The following is a 15,944-nucleotide window of genomic DNA, read 5'->3' as shown; positions in this document are numbered from 1 at the left end:
ATATTACATATGTTATATAAATATTTATTGAAATTTTTTTGAGTGATTAGAGTCGAAGATTTTTATTGATATACTTTGTCAGTGTGTTAGTTGTGATACGATTCATTTTTAAATGTTATTTGAAGGTATAATAAAAATAAAAATGTATCTCAACACATGTTACAATATGATTACGTAACTAGAGCGCAGCAACTTTCAGTGATAAAATACACTTAGCACATTTTATATTCAAAAACTGACGACAAAGTTGCACTTGTACTAACTTTGTGAAAACTTCGTTTTGCTATAAAGTTTTGTTTCTCAGTGGGTTTGTTTGAGTTATCTATACGATATAAATAAAAACTTTCATTTTTTTTAAACATACTCACAATTTTTTTGGCTGCATGAGAATTATTATAAAAATAATAAATATGTGATTGCACGAGGTTATCAACTTTCGAATATTATATATTTAGTATCCGGAAGTGAAATTGATTTTATAAAAACCTCGAGTTGGTCTTTTTAAAAATAGAAAACCAAATCATATAAATTGATGTAAATTACTCACTTAATTATTCTAAAAATCCAAATAACACAATTGAACACATTGAACAAATCACAAGTTGCGCCAATAATGAATTAATTAATTTACCTTTCTGTCCAAAATCTTCTTGATAATCTATCTTGTCTGTAACAAAATGGCGGTTTTATATTAGTTTTATATTTTATATTAAAAAAAAGACGCATGCTAATGCGTTTTTTTTTAACAACGCTGTTGTATGGATCAAGGAGTCTCCTAACTATATTATTATTTATTGTACTGGTAGGTATATGAGCCAATAAATAAACAACTTCTCTTTTTGCCTTTCCGTTAACTGATATGGATTATCACTAGTTTTAACAAGATAAAATTAAGAACAATAATATTTCAAAAATTTCTTGACAATTTCAATTATGACATTTAACAAAAATAACCTTTCAAATCTATTTTTAAATTACTTTAAAAATTATATCGGTGATTAATGGTTTTAAATAACAAAAATGAGAAAAGTCTCAATAGAATAAGTTGCAACTTCCTCCGTAAACCCTCCGTTATCACCAGGTAAAGTAAGCTATTAAGAGGTTTTATTAAAAACGTATTAATTACAAAATTAATTACAAGAATATCATATTGAATTTAAGTACGCTTACAATTTAATGTAGAATTTGTCTAACAATTAAAACGTTAATAGAAAATATTTAAAATAGCTTAGACTAGAACGGAATACCTAATTAATTTAGTGTTTTGGCGCGTAATAATGAAACCGCTGCTGTCACTGCTTTCAAATTATTATTATGGACTTAGTAGGGGGGGGGGGGGGTTGGTTGCACTTACTAATTAGCTTCAACGCATTTAAACGCAATTAAATTACTCATAAAAACAATAATGTATAACACATAGTATTTAAAAGAGTACCTATGCAATATCAATTAAAATTTTCATTAAAAAAAATTGTATAAGCAGTATATAATTAAAAAAAAAAAAATTGTATATTCTGTGGTCGCATTTCGCCTATTTAGTATTTACTTTTTGTACATGACGCTGTACTTTTCGATAAATGAGTATATATTTTTCCCACTAATTTATAAATCTTATAAATATTATTACTACAATAATTGTAAATAATTAATTTATATATCTAATTGCAAGTACCTACGGAAATCGTGCCGATTCTTCTCGATCAAATATTCATTCGAAATCGTTGATAGCTTTACATTTATTTAAGACCTGTAACATGCACTTTAACAAGGTAATTTGAATTTACATATTTAATAAGATTAATTATTTTCTTAAAATGTCGTTATAAAATGAAGATACTTTGAAACATTATAACGTAATGTTTATAAATTAATAATAATATATATATAATAGCGTCATCACAGGACGTTCATCCGTGCGTCATTATGACTAATGTTAGAAAAATCTAGTCCAAACTAGACACTGCATTGCGGTATAATACTCGCTTGCATTCGTTGATTACTGAGTGAATGGCTATAGTTCGTTTCTATAGAATTCATACCATACCATTTATTGTATAGCCTTAACTCAAAATCATTAAAAAAAAACTTCAAAATTTAAAACCATTTAATCTTCAACGAGTCACGTGTCATACACGCTGGAAACGACAAAATTATAAAGGAATAATGTTAAAAAGTTACCCCACTTGTTACATTTAATTGAAAGAAAATATTGATTAAACATTTGCACGAACTATATAATGTTTTGACAGAAATTTGTTTACAACGCCTACCTGCAAAGAAAGAACTGCGTGGGAGATTTTATTCGCAAACACAGGTGCAAATGCAGGTCTCTATTCACTCTTATAATCCGATGGGACGGTAATACGTCACGAACAAGGTAAGATCGTGTATTCCGAGGCACAACATGTACGTGATCATTGCAGTGTGATTGTTTATTTATATTAACAATTTACTTGGTGGTATGTCTTCGGCCCATCTGGATAGATACACTCATTCATTAGATATTCTTTGCAAAACGTCAATATTTAGTATTGTTCAGTCAGGCTTAAAGGTAAGTGAGCCAGTGTAACTACAGGCACAAGGGACATAATATCTTAGTTCCTAAGGTTGGTGTCGCATGTTTAGGGGATGTTTAATATTGACAGTGGTGGTCACTTACTATCAGGTGGACCAATTGCCTATTTCTGAACATAAGTTTATTTAAAACATATAATAGCAATTACAATTTATTAGAACTATAATCAATTTAACTTGTATCTTTCTTTTAAAAACTTTTTAACAATTTATAATTCCGGTTTTTCCAATCATGCATATTATGTTGAAATCGACTAGGTTTACTGTACACTTAAAATAATAAGCACTCGTTCGGAGTCGGTAGGTACTGTTTATATTATAAAATAATAAGTTTCTTAAGGAAATTGATACGTAATGATTTCATGCGTCCATTTTGTATTTAGAGATTTATGATAGTTTTGATACTTATATCAATAAGAGCCGAGTTTGCTCAGTGGATAGATTTGTATCCTAACCAACGATCGCTGGTTCAAATCCGGGCAAACACCAGAGTTACATGTGCTTCATTTCGAATCTAATCCAATTAAAAGCATATTTTCAACTTAATTATATTATATAGACTAAATTAGAAAATAATAAAAAGTATAAACACAAAATAATAAATAAATAAATAAATAATAAAATACTTCAAGAAATATGAATAGATTTAAATTTATGAAATTTCAAATCGGTGTAAGTACATGATGGCCGCCTGGAATGGTGGCAAGAATGCTGCATCTCGCGTTTCCCGTTGAAACGCTATTCCGATTCGATGAACGAAAAATCCATTCAAAATGACATTACAAACTATTGCAAGAAACAAGGGTTATATATTAATATATTTAAGCTATAACAAGTCAACAAAATAAAGGAATTTCAATGGTAGCGTTTAAGTATGTACACGGTGGTTGGGCTTTGAAGAGTCCCGTCTTGGTAAGCATCCCATCTACTCACTTTAAAAAATATATACAGATAGAAGAATGGGCAAATAGGTCACTTAAAGTGATCACCACCGCCCAAGACATTGACACTGTAAGAAATATCATTCAATTCATCGTCCATACGCCGCCAATCTTGAGAACTGAGATGTTATGTTCCTTGTGGTTAAGTTGCTGTTAGACAGTAGAATATTTGACGAGTGATACGAGCTCGCCGTACCACCGAGTAAAATTATTCGAATGCTTAATATCAATCTGTAGTAGTCTTCTCTGGCTTGAAGAGTAAGACATCTTGGATCAAATGGTTTGCGTCTATTGACAGTGTAAAAAATAGTATACTTCAAGTAGAGCTATGTTTGCAGTAAATTTTTTAATTGTTTTACAAGAATATTGTAGTGATATTAAACCTCCTTAGTTTGTATTATTTTAAAAATAATTTATTAATGTTATGTCACTTATGTACTTTTATTATGTAGAATAAAATCATCTATTTTATTAGAGGTTTATTCTTATTACAAACATTTTATTACTTTTTATAATTGATACATGAATCATTTGACTGTATAAATTTTATACTTATTTCGTACTTTTTGTTAACAGCATTGTAATGCCGGCAGGTCCGGAAGTGGGCAAACAGTCAACTAGTTGTTGTATTGACGTGAAAGAGTAGATAGCCTTTTAATATTTTTAAATCATTGATCGTTCATCTGTACTTAAAAAACAACGAATTAATAAAGTGAAGAAGTGTATATTATACGTATTTTTTTTAATTTATTGTACCGTAACAGCCTATGAATGTCCCACTGCTGGGCTAAAGGCCTCCTCTCCTCTTATTGAGGAGAAGGTTTGGAGCTTATTCCACCACGCTGCTCCAATGCGGGTTGGTAGAATTCACATGTGGCAGAACTTCAGTGAAATTAGACAGGGTTCCTCACAATGTTTCCCTTCACCGTAAAGCACGAGATGAATTATAATCACAAATTAGGCACATGAAAATTCAGTGGTGCTTGCCCGGGCTTGAACCCACGATCATCGGTTAAGATTCACGCGTTCTTACCACAGGGCCATCTCGGCTTTTTATTTATTGACTACCACATAATTATATATATATATATATATATATATATATATATACATTCGGAACAAAAGACGTCTTTATTTTTTTATTTAAAAGTTTTTTTGACCACCACATTGTATAGTAAGAAAGAAAGGCGGACTTAATGCCTGAAGGCATTCTGTACCAGTCAACCTTTAGGCTAAGCAGAAATCCGCGAAGGTGGTAATTAATAATCAAAAATATACATACATACAGATATATACAAATATAACAATAACACGCAAATAAAAACAGAGCTATAATATATATATATACATATGAAGAATAATGCAATATAGATGTTATAAGATGAAGAGAACTAGGAACTTTCTGACAAAATATGCTCACGGAGACAAGGCTTGAAAGTAATTTTAGAGGTAGCTTTTCTTATATGCTCAGGTACTTTGTTCCATAATATTTAATGCTACCATTAGGCTCAATAGAAATCCGTAAAAGTGGTATGTCTATTATAATACTGTTCTGAAACACTGAACACATACAAATGGCGGCTGATTATTATTAAGTTTTGTCTGCGGTACTTGCTAATTGCTAAGAGCATATGTCTCTCGTAGACCATCTAATTAGTAATTAGCATTTACATTATTACGTAGAGTCGTGATGGTCTCAATGGTTGGAAGAAACACAGTTTTTTTATGTGCATAATTTCTGTTTACAATTCATCTCACGCGGTGAAGGAAAATATCTTGAGGTTTTGAATGTGTCTATTTTCACCGAAACTCTGCCATATGTGTGTCCATTAAACTGAATTGGAGCAGCATGGTGAAATAAGCTCCAAACCTCCTCCTCAAAGGGAAAGGAGGCCGGGGGACAGAGCCCCGCAGTGGGACAGTAACAGGCTGCTACGTACCATATAATTACGTAATGTTTTCATGACTTTCATCACACCTGAGTCATTGTATCCCCGAAGTATTAATCCGTTATAAAATCTGATGATGTTTTTAAAGTTACTAACTGATATAACTCACTGCTACCACCACTTGGTGTGGAAACATGAAATTTTGCACTAATTAAGGATTTTTTAAATTTACTCGAGATAAACTTAGGAATGAAAGTAAAAAAATGATCTTTGGCTTCTGTTTCGGCTTGTTCGTCATAAAAACGTTTAACATCAATTTAATTCAAAGTTAATTTATTGTATGATAACTAAATTAACAAGCTACTTCGTTTTACAATGTAATAGAAAAAATAGAATAGTAATCCCAGACTCAGTAATCCCACGGTCACATTATCGACTTTTGCCAAACGATTTTCATGCAGGATAAATAATAATTTAATCGCACTTAATAGACATATACGTATAATTTAATTAGTCGGTTCCAATGGAGATTTTAAATTGAATTTATGAATGTAACATGGCGATAGAAAAGTACTTTTGTGTAGTTCGCAAATCAATTAAATAAATTGTGTCGGTAAATTAGTGCTAGTCAAAGGGTTTTATGTTCGTGTCAGGAAGTGTGTGAACACGACGTTCGTTTTCTACATTTCGAGCGCAGACTTCGTTCAGATAGGACGTCTTGTATTTGTAGGTTATAATTACGGCGGCCATTGTCAAGAGAGACTGGCCAACGATACAGGGCATAGTATATTGTAAATATGTGTCCACAACTGGTGGTAGTGCGTTGTGCAAGCTCGTCTGGGTAGGTACCACCCACTCATCAGATATTCTACCGCAAAACAGCAATACTTGATATTGTTGTGTTCCGGTTTGAAGGGTGAGTGAGCCAGTGTAATTACAGGCACAAGGGACATAAAATCTTAGTTCCCAAGGTTGGTGGCGCATTGGATATGTAAGCGATGGTTGACATTTCTTACAATGCCAATGTCTAAGAGCGTTGGTGACCACTTACCATCAGGTGGCCCATATGCTCGTCCGCCTTCCTATTCTATAAAAAAAAAAAAAAAAAAAAAAAAAAAAAAAAAAAAAAAAAAAAAAAAAAAAAAAAAAAAAAAAAAAAAAAAAAAAAAAAAAAACATATAAAATTACACTCTTTTCTAATAAGTCGCAAAATTTTACAAGACCGGAAATACACGGGAGCATAAATACTGAAAACTTCCGAACCCTGGGCTGCTATTGAGTATTTCTTAACAAAAACACCCAACCGCACCCGGGTTTGGAGACCTGTAACACGAGATCTACAGCCTGACAAGCTAGCCAATAGTCCAACGAGGCCATTAATGTAAAGAGGATAAGTTGAAAAAGGGATTCTTCATCGGACGTATAGTTTTATTTATTTTGTCGGCTGTTCCAACAACCGCAGTGTACATTAATTACAAACCGAGATAAAACTAAAAGCAATCGCATCGTCCATTTTCAGAATATTCGTTCGAGCCAAATTAATTTTTGTTGAATTACGTGGTCACGCATTTTGCGGACTAACTATGAGCACAACTCCTAAATTTGAAGGTTTTAACGTGAGAACGCGACACAAAAATTCGCCCGATATTATTTATCTGTTATTGTTGAAAGATTTACTTATAAGTAGTGAAGAAATCTATATATTTTCTGATTGAATGATATTTGATTATAATAAAGAGAAATTGTAGAATATTTAATATTATAATACGAGTACATTATGTAATTACATATTGATATTAAGACATACTATACAAGTCGATGATGAAAAGGAAACCAAAATTGTATTCGTCGATAATTATTATCCCTTGGGCTATCGTCGTCCCTATTCCTAACAGAAGCTGTACGCTTAATTGAAGGGCTTAGTAGCATAATATTGATAGTTCTTTAAGAAAACGGGCGTTGCCAGTATTCCTTTAATATATACATATATATTAGTCTAAAAATTAAAATTTTGTTCCGTTTTGCAATTTCACTTTCTACTTGGAGTAATAGTAAAAAAAAGCTTTTCTAAAATATATAAAACCCATACGCCTCCAGAGTGATTCATTTTTCATCTAGAGAACAGGAGTGGCTATTAAACAAGAAAATACTGCATTCCTGCCATCATTCCACGCTGTCGTGATTTGTACAGTAGCTATTTTAATCTTAATTTGTATATATTTAAATCCTCAATATATACTTTTGTATAGTAATTAAATTTAGTACTTATACGAAATATTGTAATTTGTTCAAAATGGCCGCTTAATTTTTTCATGTTCAACTTGCAGACTTAAAACGATGTGCCATTGAGGATAATAAAGACGAATATACATTTGCTGAATTTGTGTTTTTGCAAGCCAATGCGACAGTTTAGCTAAAGTTGCGCGAGGAAAGTCTGCGAAAAACTGCCATCGATGTAGTCACCAACTGATTCGAGAGCAGACCACTCGAAGATATTGTCTTTGCTACGTTCACAATTCATATTTCATTTCATTCACGATAGATTGAATTTTTTTTCAACCAATATAATGAATGGTATTTATTATTAATCATAAATATTTAAATGTATGCATCTCATTACACGGTTAATACAATATTCGCAGCGCATATTTTAACAACCCCACCCGGATATCGAAGTACTCTCCCACGATACAAAAACGTGGTTATGAACAGACTTCGGAAAAGGATGTATTTTTATGTATGTTCGCGTATAACTTTTTTATTTATTAACTGATTTTGATGTTCATTCTTGCGTTGGATTCAGTAGCTTCGAGTTGTTCTCATCTCACTTTCACAGTTACCTTATATTGTTTGTTTGTAATTAAGGTAAATTTAATTACTATTTTATTAATTTAAAGTCGAGATGGCCCAGTGGTAAGAACGCGTGAATCTTAACCGATGAACGTGGGTTCAAACCCGGGCAAGCACCTCTGAATTTTCATGTGCTTAATTTCTGTTTATAATTCATCTCGTGCTTTTCGGTGAAGGAAAACATCGTGAGGAAACCTGCATGTGTCTAATTTCATCGAAATTCTGCCACATGTGTATTTCACCAACCCGCATTGGAGCAGCGTGGTGGAATAAGCTCCAAACCTTCTCCTCAAATAGGGAGAGGAGGCCTTAGCCCAGCAGTGGGACATTTACAGGCTGTACTTTTAAGGTAAATTTATGATATCGGTTTTATTGGATTGTATTCTCTATGAATTTTACAAGCTATTGTTTAAGTTAGTATGTGCAATTTGCCCTTTTTTTCATGCAGTGGAAACCTTCAGTAAGGTATCCGGCTCCCATGAGGGGCTGGGTTATGCGAGATTCTTACCCATTAAAACCACTGCGATGGCCGTCTTCGGCACGGATCGAAGAGGTTCAGGAACGTTTTGATATAACCCATCCGCGGCCTCTCCCGTGCTGTGCTCCTCCGCCCCAATAAGGAAAGGTGGACCGACGATTTAAAAAAGGTTGCAGGTACGGGATCGATGCGATCTGCCCAAGATGGGGATGGTTGGCGTACTATGGGGGAGGCTTTCGTCCAGCAGTGGACGGCAAAAGACTATAAAAAATAATTATTATATAATAATTTAATAATCCTGTAGTAGCAGGAAAATCAAATATTTAAAATTGACAGATTTTATTATTACTAGCCAACGGTTTAAAATAATAATATATTATTTTAACCTAATTTTTGCACAAGATTATATTTTTGCTTTTATAGTTTATTGAATAATAATAATAATAATTGATAAAAATCCAACCATATAAACAAACATAAAAAGCAAAACAAAATTAGAGCCAAATCGTTACAACCATTTCCGAGATTATTAAAATATATATACATATTAAAAGATAATTAATAATATAACCTTACGAAACCATAAGGCACAAAGAAAAGAAAAGGAAAAAAAACAATAAATACTTTCATTTGAACTAAAACGTAGGAACAGATTAAAAATAAATAACAGAGAAAAGTATACAACATTCTTCTTCAAGAATCCAACAGAAATGTTACGATAAAAAACTATCCGGCTTACCGTGTATCGTGGAACTGAAACTTCATAAAGATACTCTTTTAAAACTTCCGTTTGAACAGTTGTTGTAAGCTGACACACTTTTGATATTTACTTTTGTTTAACGCTATCATTATTTTGAGATCTAATTAGTTTTAAATGTGAAAGAACTTGATCTCAACTCAGAAATGAAACGAGGTTTCGATGGAGGTATTGCTTATATTGTTCGCAATTATGCTCAATGCCCGTTATATAAACTATGAATCAATTTCCCGTCATAAAGAGTTGTCAATGTTCTTGTTGTCAGATTAAGCATGTAGATTTAAATTGTTTAATATTATAATATAATATTTATTTAATATATTATGCTTTTTTTAGATTCTTTCGTGAATTGACAGGCTATTTGGCCAATGTTACAAAGAGTTTACAAATGAATATAATATTTAATTTAATTCAATTATTTGCTTATGAGTTTGAAGTTTTGCGAAGATTTCTTTTAATCACGTAAGATACATTCCAAAAGATTAAAATCACTTTAATATTTTACTTTTTAGAAACGTTTAAAAGGTCATCTACAGATAATATAGAAATGTCAGTTTATTGTCAAAAATTACAGATTATACTACATAAAACATTTTCATTTAAACAATTACTTTGATGTGCCATAAAGATTGTTGGAACTTAAACGTAACTAACAGTACCGTTTCGTAAACAAGATACACGACTCATTTAAATTGATGATTATTTATTTATATTAATAACAATATAATATCCAGCTAAAATATTAGAAGAAACTCGATGCTCACCGCAAAAAAGAGATGTCAAAAAGTGATGTGACATAGATAATATTGTATTTAAAAAAAAACATGTATTAAAATAGCACATCATTGTAAGTCGGTTTTCATGTGGGACTCGCCTAGAAAACCAGCGGAACCCTTTCCGTCTTAACGAGGAGAGCCACGGGATCGCTTGCGCATGCTACCGTGAGACTATAGACCAGCCTTACTCAACTTTTTCTTTATACAAACAAAAATATTTATACAAACAATAATGATTTCTTAGGATTTATCGCGTAAATTTTATGATACTTTCATCATTACGTTTCAAACACTGCAGTGTCCGTGGTAACCAGCATTTGTTTAATTCAAATTATTCGGGTGTTAATAAAAAACCTTTGAAATGTATAACAGTTGAAAATGAAGTAACACCAGGTGGGCCAACCACAAAAGCTCGGCGGGCCGGTTGAGTACAACTGCTTTAGACTCCTGCTGACTTTTGTCATCATATCATATTCAGAAACAGTAAAACAATGTTTATTGTGATAGTGCGATAGTCTTGGTTTTCAAATATATATTTATTTCTCGAACAAAAACGGGACTCGTTACTTGTTATTTATTATACACACACACATTTACAGTAGATATGAATTATTCAATGTATTTCAATCAATACTTTTTCAATAAGGCGTGTGAAAGTGGTGGGAAATTGACCTATTGTCCACAATTAGCGAGTGAGCTACTTTCTTCACTGCATGGTCAGTGTATACCATGATTCATGGCTTGAAAAACTGTTTACAATAAGCTACTAGTTAAATGAAACTCCTTTTATAAATAGTAAAAGATAAACATACATACATTCTATATATACTATATAATAAATAAGGAGACGTGTTTTTTGTAATGCCAAACTGAAAAAATTTAAACAAATATACAAAAAACTTATATGAGAAGTTACAGCGCATTTCGGAGATGGTTTTAATATATAATTTGTTACGTTTTAATTTTAGACGTAAAAATCATTAATTTCATGTTTTAATCTGTATGTAATAAGGGGGCTTCAAAGCCTCTTTGTCCAAAAAACAAAGGACGGAACCCACCCGCGAAAGTTCTACGTATTTTTATATTATTGGGAATACATGATTCATATAAGAACTTTTTATTAAGAACTCCTTTTGTTTGTTTAGTAAAATAAAGATGGCCACATCCGGCGGTCCTGTCTATTGTTTTAACATTAATAGAAGTAAGCGAGATGAATTCTATAACGATTAAAATATTGGATTACAGATCTTAAAACATTTTTTTTACTGACGTCGAATTTACAATTGGCATTATTAATTGGTTCTTTGCTTGTATGTGTAAAGTATGCCTATATAAAAACACTTCCATTTAAGTAGACGTTTACAAGCATTTTTCAATCGTTTTTTGGTAGTTTTATGTATGTCCGTCTACACCTTCACCTACCTACCACTATCTATACATACCATAAACCTACCACTCATAAATTTAAACGCCAGACAGGTATTTACGTTTACAAATTATTATTCGTATTGCTGTATTGCGTCCTAGTTCCCATAGCTTAGGAGTTGTTTATATTTTTTGCATTGCCAATGTGTTTGGGCGATGGTGACCACTTGCCTCCACGGAATCATTCATTTGGCTCTAAAATAAAATAAAAAAATACTACTATCCCTCTTTAAGCTCGTAGATAAGTAAGATATAACAATATTGTTAGTCCTGTCAAACTAATTTATTTTTCAAATAAGTAATATAAGATAATTATTAACACTATTTTTATTTATCGATTTAAAATACACAAAATCAGTATCATGAAAAAGTCTTTAAATATAGTGTTTCCTTTGCGTCCTTCATATTCAGACCAGCAATTTAAAAAATCAATACGTCATATAAATAATCATATTTATTTGAAATCTGCTATTTTTAGAATAATTTCTTAGAACGGTAAGCTATATTTAACCAGATCATCAAATACAATAATATAGATAAGTATAATTTTCATAAGCTTATAAATAAAACTCCTGGAGGTCTATTCAAGTTTAATTATAATTAGAATATTTATGATTGTATAGAATTTATAGCAAAACGAATTGCTAATCGAAAATTTCAATCATATTTTCAATTTTAAAATTAAATAGCAAACGTAAAAGTGCATGTAATAAGGTAGTTATAAACAAAAGATGTCCCACTTTTGTTTTCTAACTAAAGTTGTTTTTTGTACGCCATGAACCGTGGCGCGCCGTTTTACGAATTGACACGAGTGCTTACGAAACTAGCCGAATGTGCGATGAAAGTTGCATGAGAGTGTTGTCAGCTCTGAAAATGATAATGTTATTGAGGGAAACAAAAAGATGAACATTTTTATTTTGTAATAAGTAAATAATTATTTCGTATTTATGGATTGCACATTTCATACTTTTATTTATATTAAAAAAAACAACAAAATTTATATTTAAAATATTAGTTAGGTATAATATCGGTTATTGAATAATAATATTCGAAATAATTAAATTTTATGAAAGAAGTACTACTTAATTTTTTTTCTGTAAAACATTTTAATAGAAAGGAAAATATGTTGAAATTTGTTTATTTGCTTGTTATTTATTTAGAAGACTTTGTTCGGTATTCGATACTATTTAGTTCCATTTTTAGTGTTAATTCCATTTATGTTCTAAATTAGTAATATGTAAATAACAATAATTGTAATGACTTAAAAAAAACCTGCAATTACAAATTTTCCGAGTAAAATTTAAATTATATATGCGGCAACACCAAAACTTTTTCCCGACCGCTCGGCGCGCCAGTACACAGACAACAGCCGTAGGGTGAGTGTGCGTTGCTTCTGTCCGGGTTTTGAGACTACTTTTACGTGACCGTTTAGAACCGGTTTTGAAAGTGCTCTGAGGTGTGGCGTAGGCGGTCAGTGCCGCGTTCAACCGTAAAATACTCTTTTCAAAAGTTCAAAATCAACTTTGTGTTAGTAAAAAAGTGCATTTGTGAGTCACGACGATTGTACGACCTTATCTTGGTATGTATCTATTTATCTACACTTAGTTTTGGTCATAATCATATTTATTGATGTTTATACTCATACAAAATGTGCAAAAATTTTAGCAACGTGCTAATTTTTATTACAGGATTGGTTAAAACTTTCAACATTCTAGTTTTCTTTGTTTCAAAGTTGTGTTTAAGAGGCCTTTTATATAGTAGTGTAGTAATTATTGAGTTACCGCCATTGTTAAGTTACTTTCAAATGGTAACGGGTTTTGTATGACTAGAATAGTGTACAAATAACTAAAATTGAATAATAAAAAATGGAAGCTGTTCTATTGATGAATTTTCCTTCATTTTCAAATTTCAGTATTTTTAAGTTTTTTTTTTTTTGTAATTTGAATGGTATTTGAAAGTCGGCTTAAACTAGTTCAATTAATTTAGTTTAAAAAAGGAAGCCATGCTTTCGTGTTAGACTAGTTTTATCGTTTTTTTTGTTTTTTTTTTTTAATTAAACGGTACCTATAAAAACATATTTTAAACTATTTTATTTTGTATTTAACTATAACACGCGACTAATATATGACGTTACTGGTGGTAGGGCTTTGTGCAAGCTCGTCTGGGTGGGTACCACCCACTCATCAGATATTCTACCGCAAAACAGCAATACTTGATATTGTTGTGTTCCGGTTTGAAGGGTGAGTGAGCCAGTGTAATTACAGGCACAAGGGACATAAAATCTTAGTTCCCAAGGTTGGTGGCGCATTGTCTATAAGCGATGGTTGACATTTCTTAGAATGCCAATGTCTAAGGGCGTTTGGTGACCACTTACCATCAGGTGGCCCATATGCTCGTCCACCTTCCTATTCTATAAAAAAAAAAAAAAAAAAAATGAGCAGAGATGGCCCTTAAGATATTACACTTCACCGAAAAGGTCGCGAGTTGAAATCTGGATACGAACTATAAAGTTTGTAACGTACTAATAAATTTCCTTTATCATAAAGTAAAATGTGACAGCTTATTTCGAAAATGTATATTTATACTAATATTATGAATAACAACCAGTGTCGGTGCGTGTATTACTGTTTCATGGTTAAATCACTGAATCTGGATGATGGTATTTCGTATGAAGCAATCCAAGGAAATTGGGACATTTTTTAAACGTAACATTTGATTAACGCTGTTTTGTCTTCTTCTTTAGAATGTCGATTTGCTGATTTCAGAACATAAGTTTGTATAAAATGAAACATTATCCCGCAATATATAGAAATGTATATTATACTGTAATTCGCGGAACCATATTGACTTTACCTTGGAAAACCTTTCTAATGATCAATCGGACGCATTTTTTTTTAAATCGGAAATTTCGTTTTGAGAATGAATTTCTGACTCGTGTTCTAGCGTACTTTCATCTTTATATATTTTTATATAAGACGAGTATGTTCGTTAATCTTCACCTCTTAAACGGCTTGATTGATTTTGATTATTTTTTTTGTACAATTTAAACAATTTATTTTAACAACAGACAAATTATTGTAACATATTTTAGTGTTTTAAATTTAATATCATAATACCTCATTACCTATATAAATGAATGTCACGAGTTGGAGTACTTCATTACACCCGTGCGACGACAGGATACATAGCTAGTTACATACAGGATTATATTATCTCTATTATATGTACATTAATATGTATATAACCGGCTGATGTTTGGTTATTCAAGAATTTAATAAACGTTCGTAGTTCTTATATGTCAGAAATGAGTCATTCCTTAGGTATTTCGCGAGAAGACATATTCTTATTGATTTCTTACATGGATACGGATAAACTTATTATACTGTGTATATGTATGATTTGGTCAATTTGTTACGGCGTGTGACGTCATTACTGGCCTTTTATTGACAAAGGTAGTAAATATACCACCCACCGTTAGTAAGGTAATGTGTATTTTTTTTTTTGATCGAAGTAAAATACGTAATATTTAATACTTATTATGTAGACTTAGCATATATGTATAAGGTTGTATATTATATGATAATACGTCGGATTAGTATTCGCTATTTATATGAAGCATTTACGTTTGTGTCTTCAACTCCAGAGTAAACAGGTTTCTTCTAGGCAAGCGTACTACATCCTAGATCGTGTTAATACTTACATCAAGCAAGTCAACGGTCAAACGCTGGCCTATAAATAATAAAAAGCAGGTTATATAATGTTAATAATTAACTTATGTATATATACTAATAATTGAAAAGACTTTTTTATAATGCCTGACTGAAAAAAACGATCAAAAAAATATACATTTCGCGCTTCGGAGGGCTTAGTATATATATTTCTAGCTGATCGGTCCAGTCCTGCTTCGCACGGGTAGATAAGAGGAAAAATGTATTTCGGATAGGACTTTAGTGATCGTCTACATTGAGGAAGGAGTAACTGTGACAAATTTCAAGTAAATCTAAAAAAAATTTAAGGATAGCTTACACTCGTGATGTGTGGTATTTCGCTTATATATATCAATCAATCAATCAATCAACAGCCAATCGTTGTCCACCGCTGAACATAGGCCTCTCCCAAGGTGCGCCAAAGCTCCCTGTCCTCCGCCTTCCGCATCCAGTTGGTGCCCGCCACCTTCTTAAGGTCGTCGGTCCACCTGGCTGGAGGGCGCCCTACGCTGCGCTTATTATATATATGCTTATATATATATAGTAT

The 15,944-nt window shown here is 31.8% G+C and overlaps 1 protein-coding gene across 5 annotated transcripts in view; it reads left to right on the top strand.

Annotated features, from left to right (window-relative positions):
• The first annotated feature begins 13,059 nt into the window (after positions 1-13,059).
• The window catches only part of LOC126778711 (fasciclin-3), a 125,771-nt gene continuing 122,886 nt past the window's right edge, over positions 13,060-15,944 (top strand). For all 5 annotated transcript variants that reach the window (XM_050502330.1, XM_050502328.1, XM_050502327.1 and 2 more), the window contains exon 1: positions 13,060-13,269. The gene's annotated coding sequence lies outside the window, so the exon portion shown is untranslated. The remainder of the gene's footprint in view (positions 13,270-15,944) is intronic.

Source organism: Nymphalis io, chromosome 27 (genome assembly GCF_905147045.1).
Source record: "Nymphalis io chromosome 27, ilAglIoxx1.1, whole genome shotgun sequence".
Lineage (NCBI taxonomy): Eukaryota > Metazoa > Arthropoda > Insecta > Lepidoptera > Nymphalidae > Nymphalis > Nymphalis io.
Note: the sequence above shows the minus strand (reverse complement) of the source record. Positions and strands in the feature narration are given on the sequence as shown.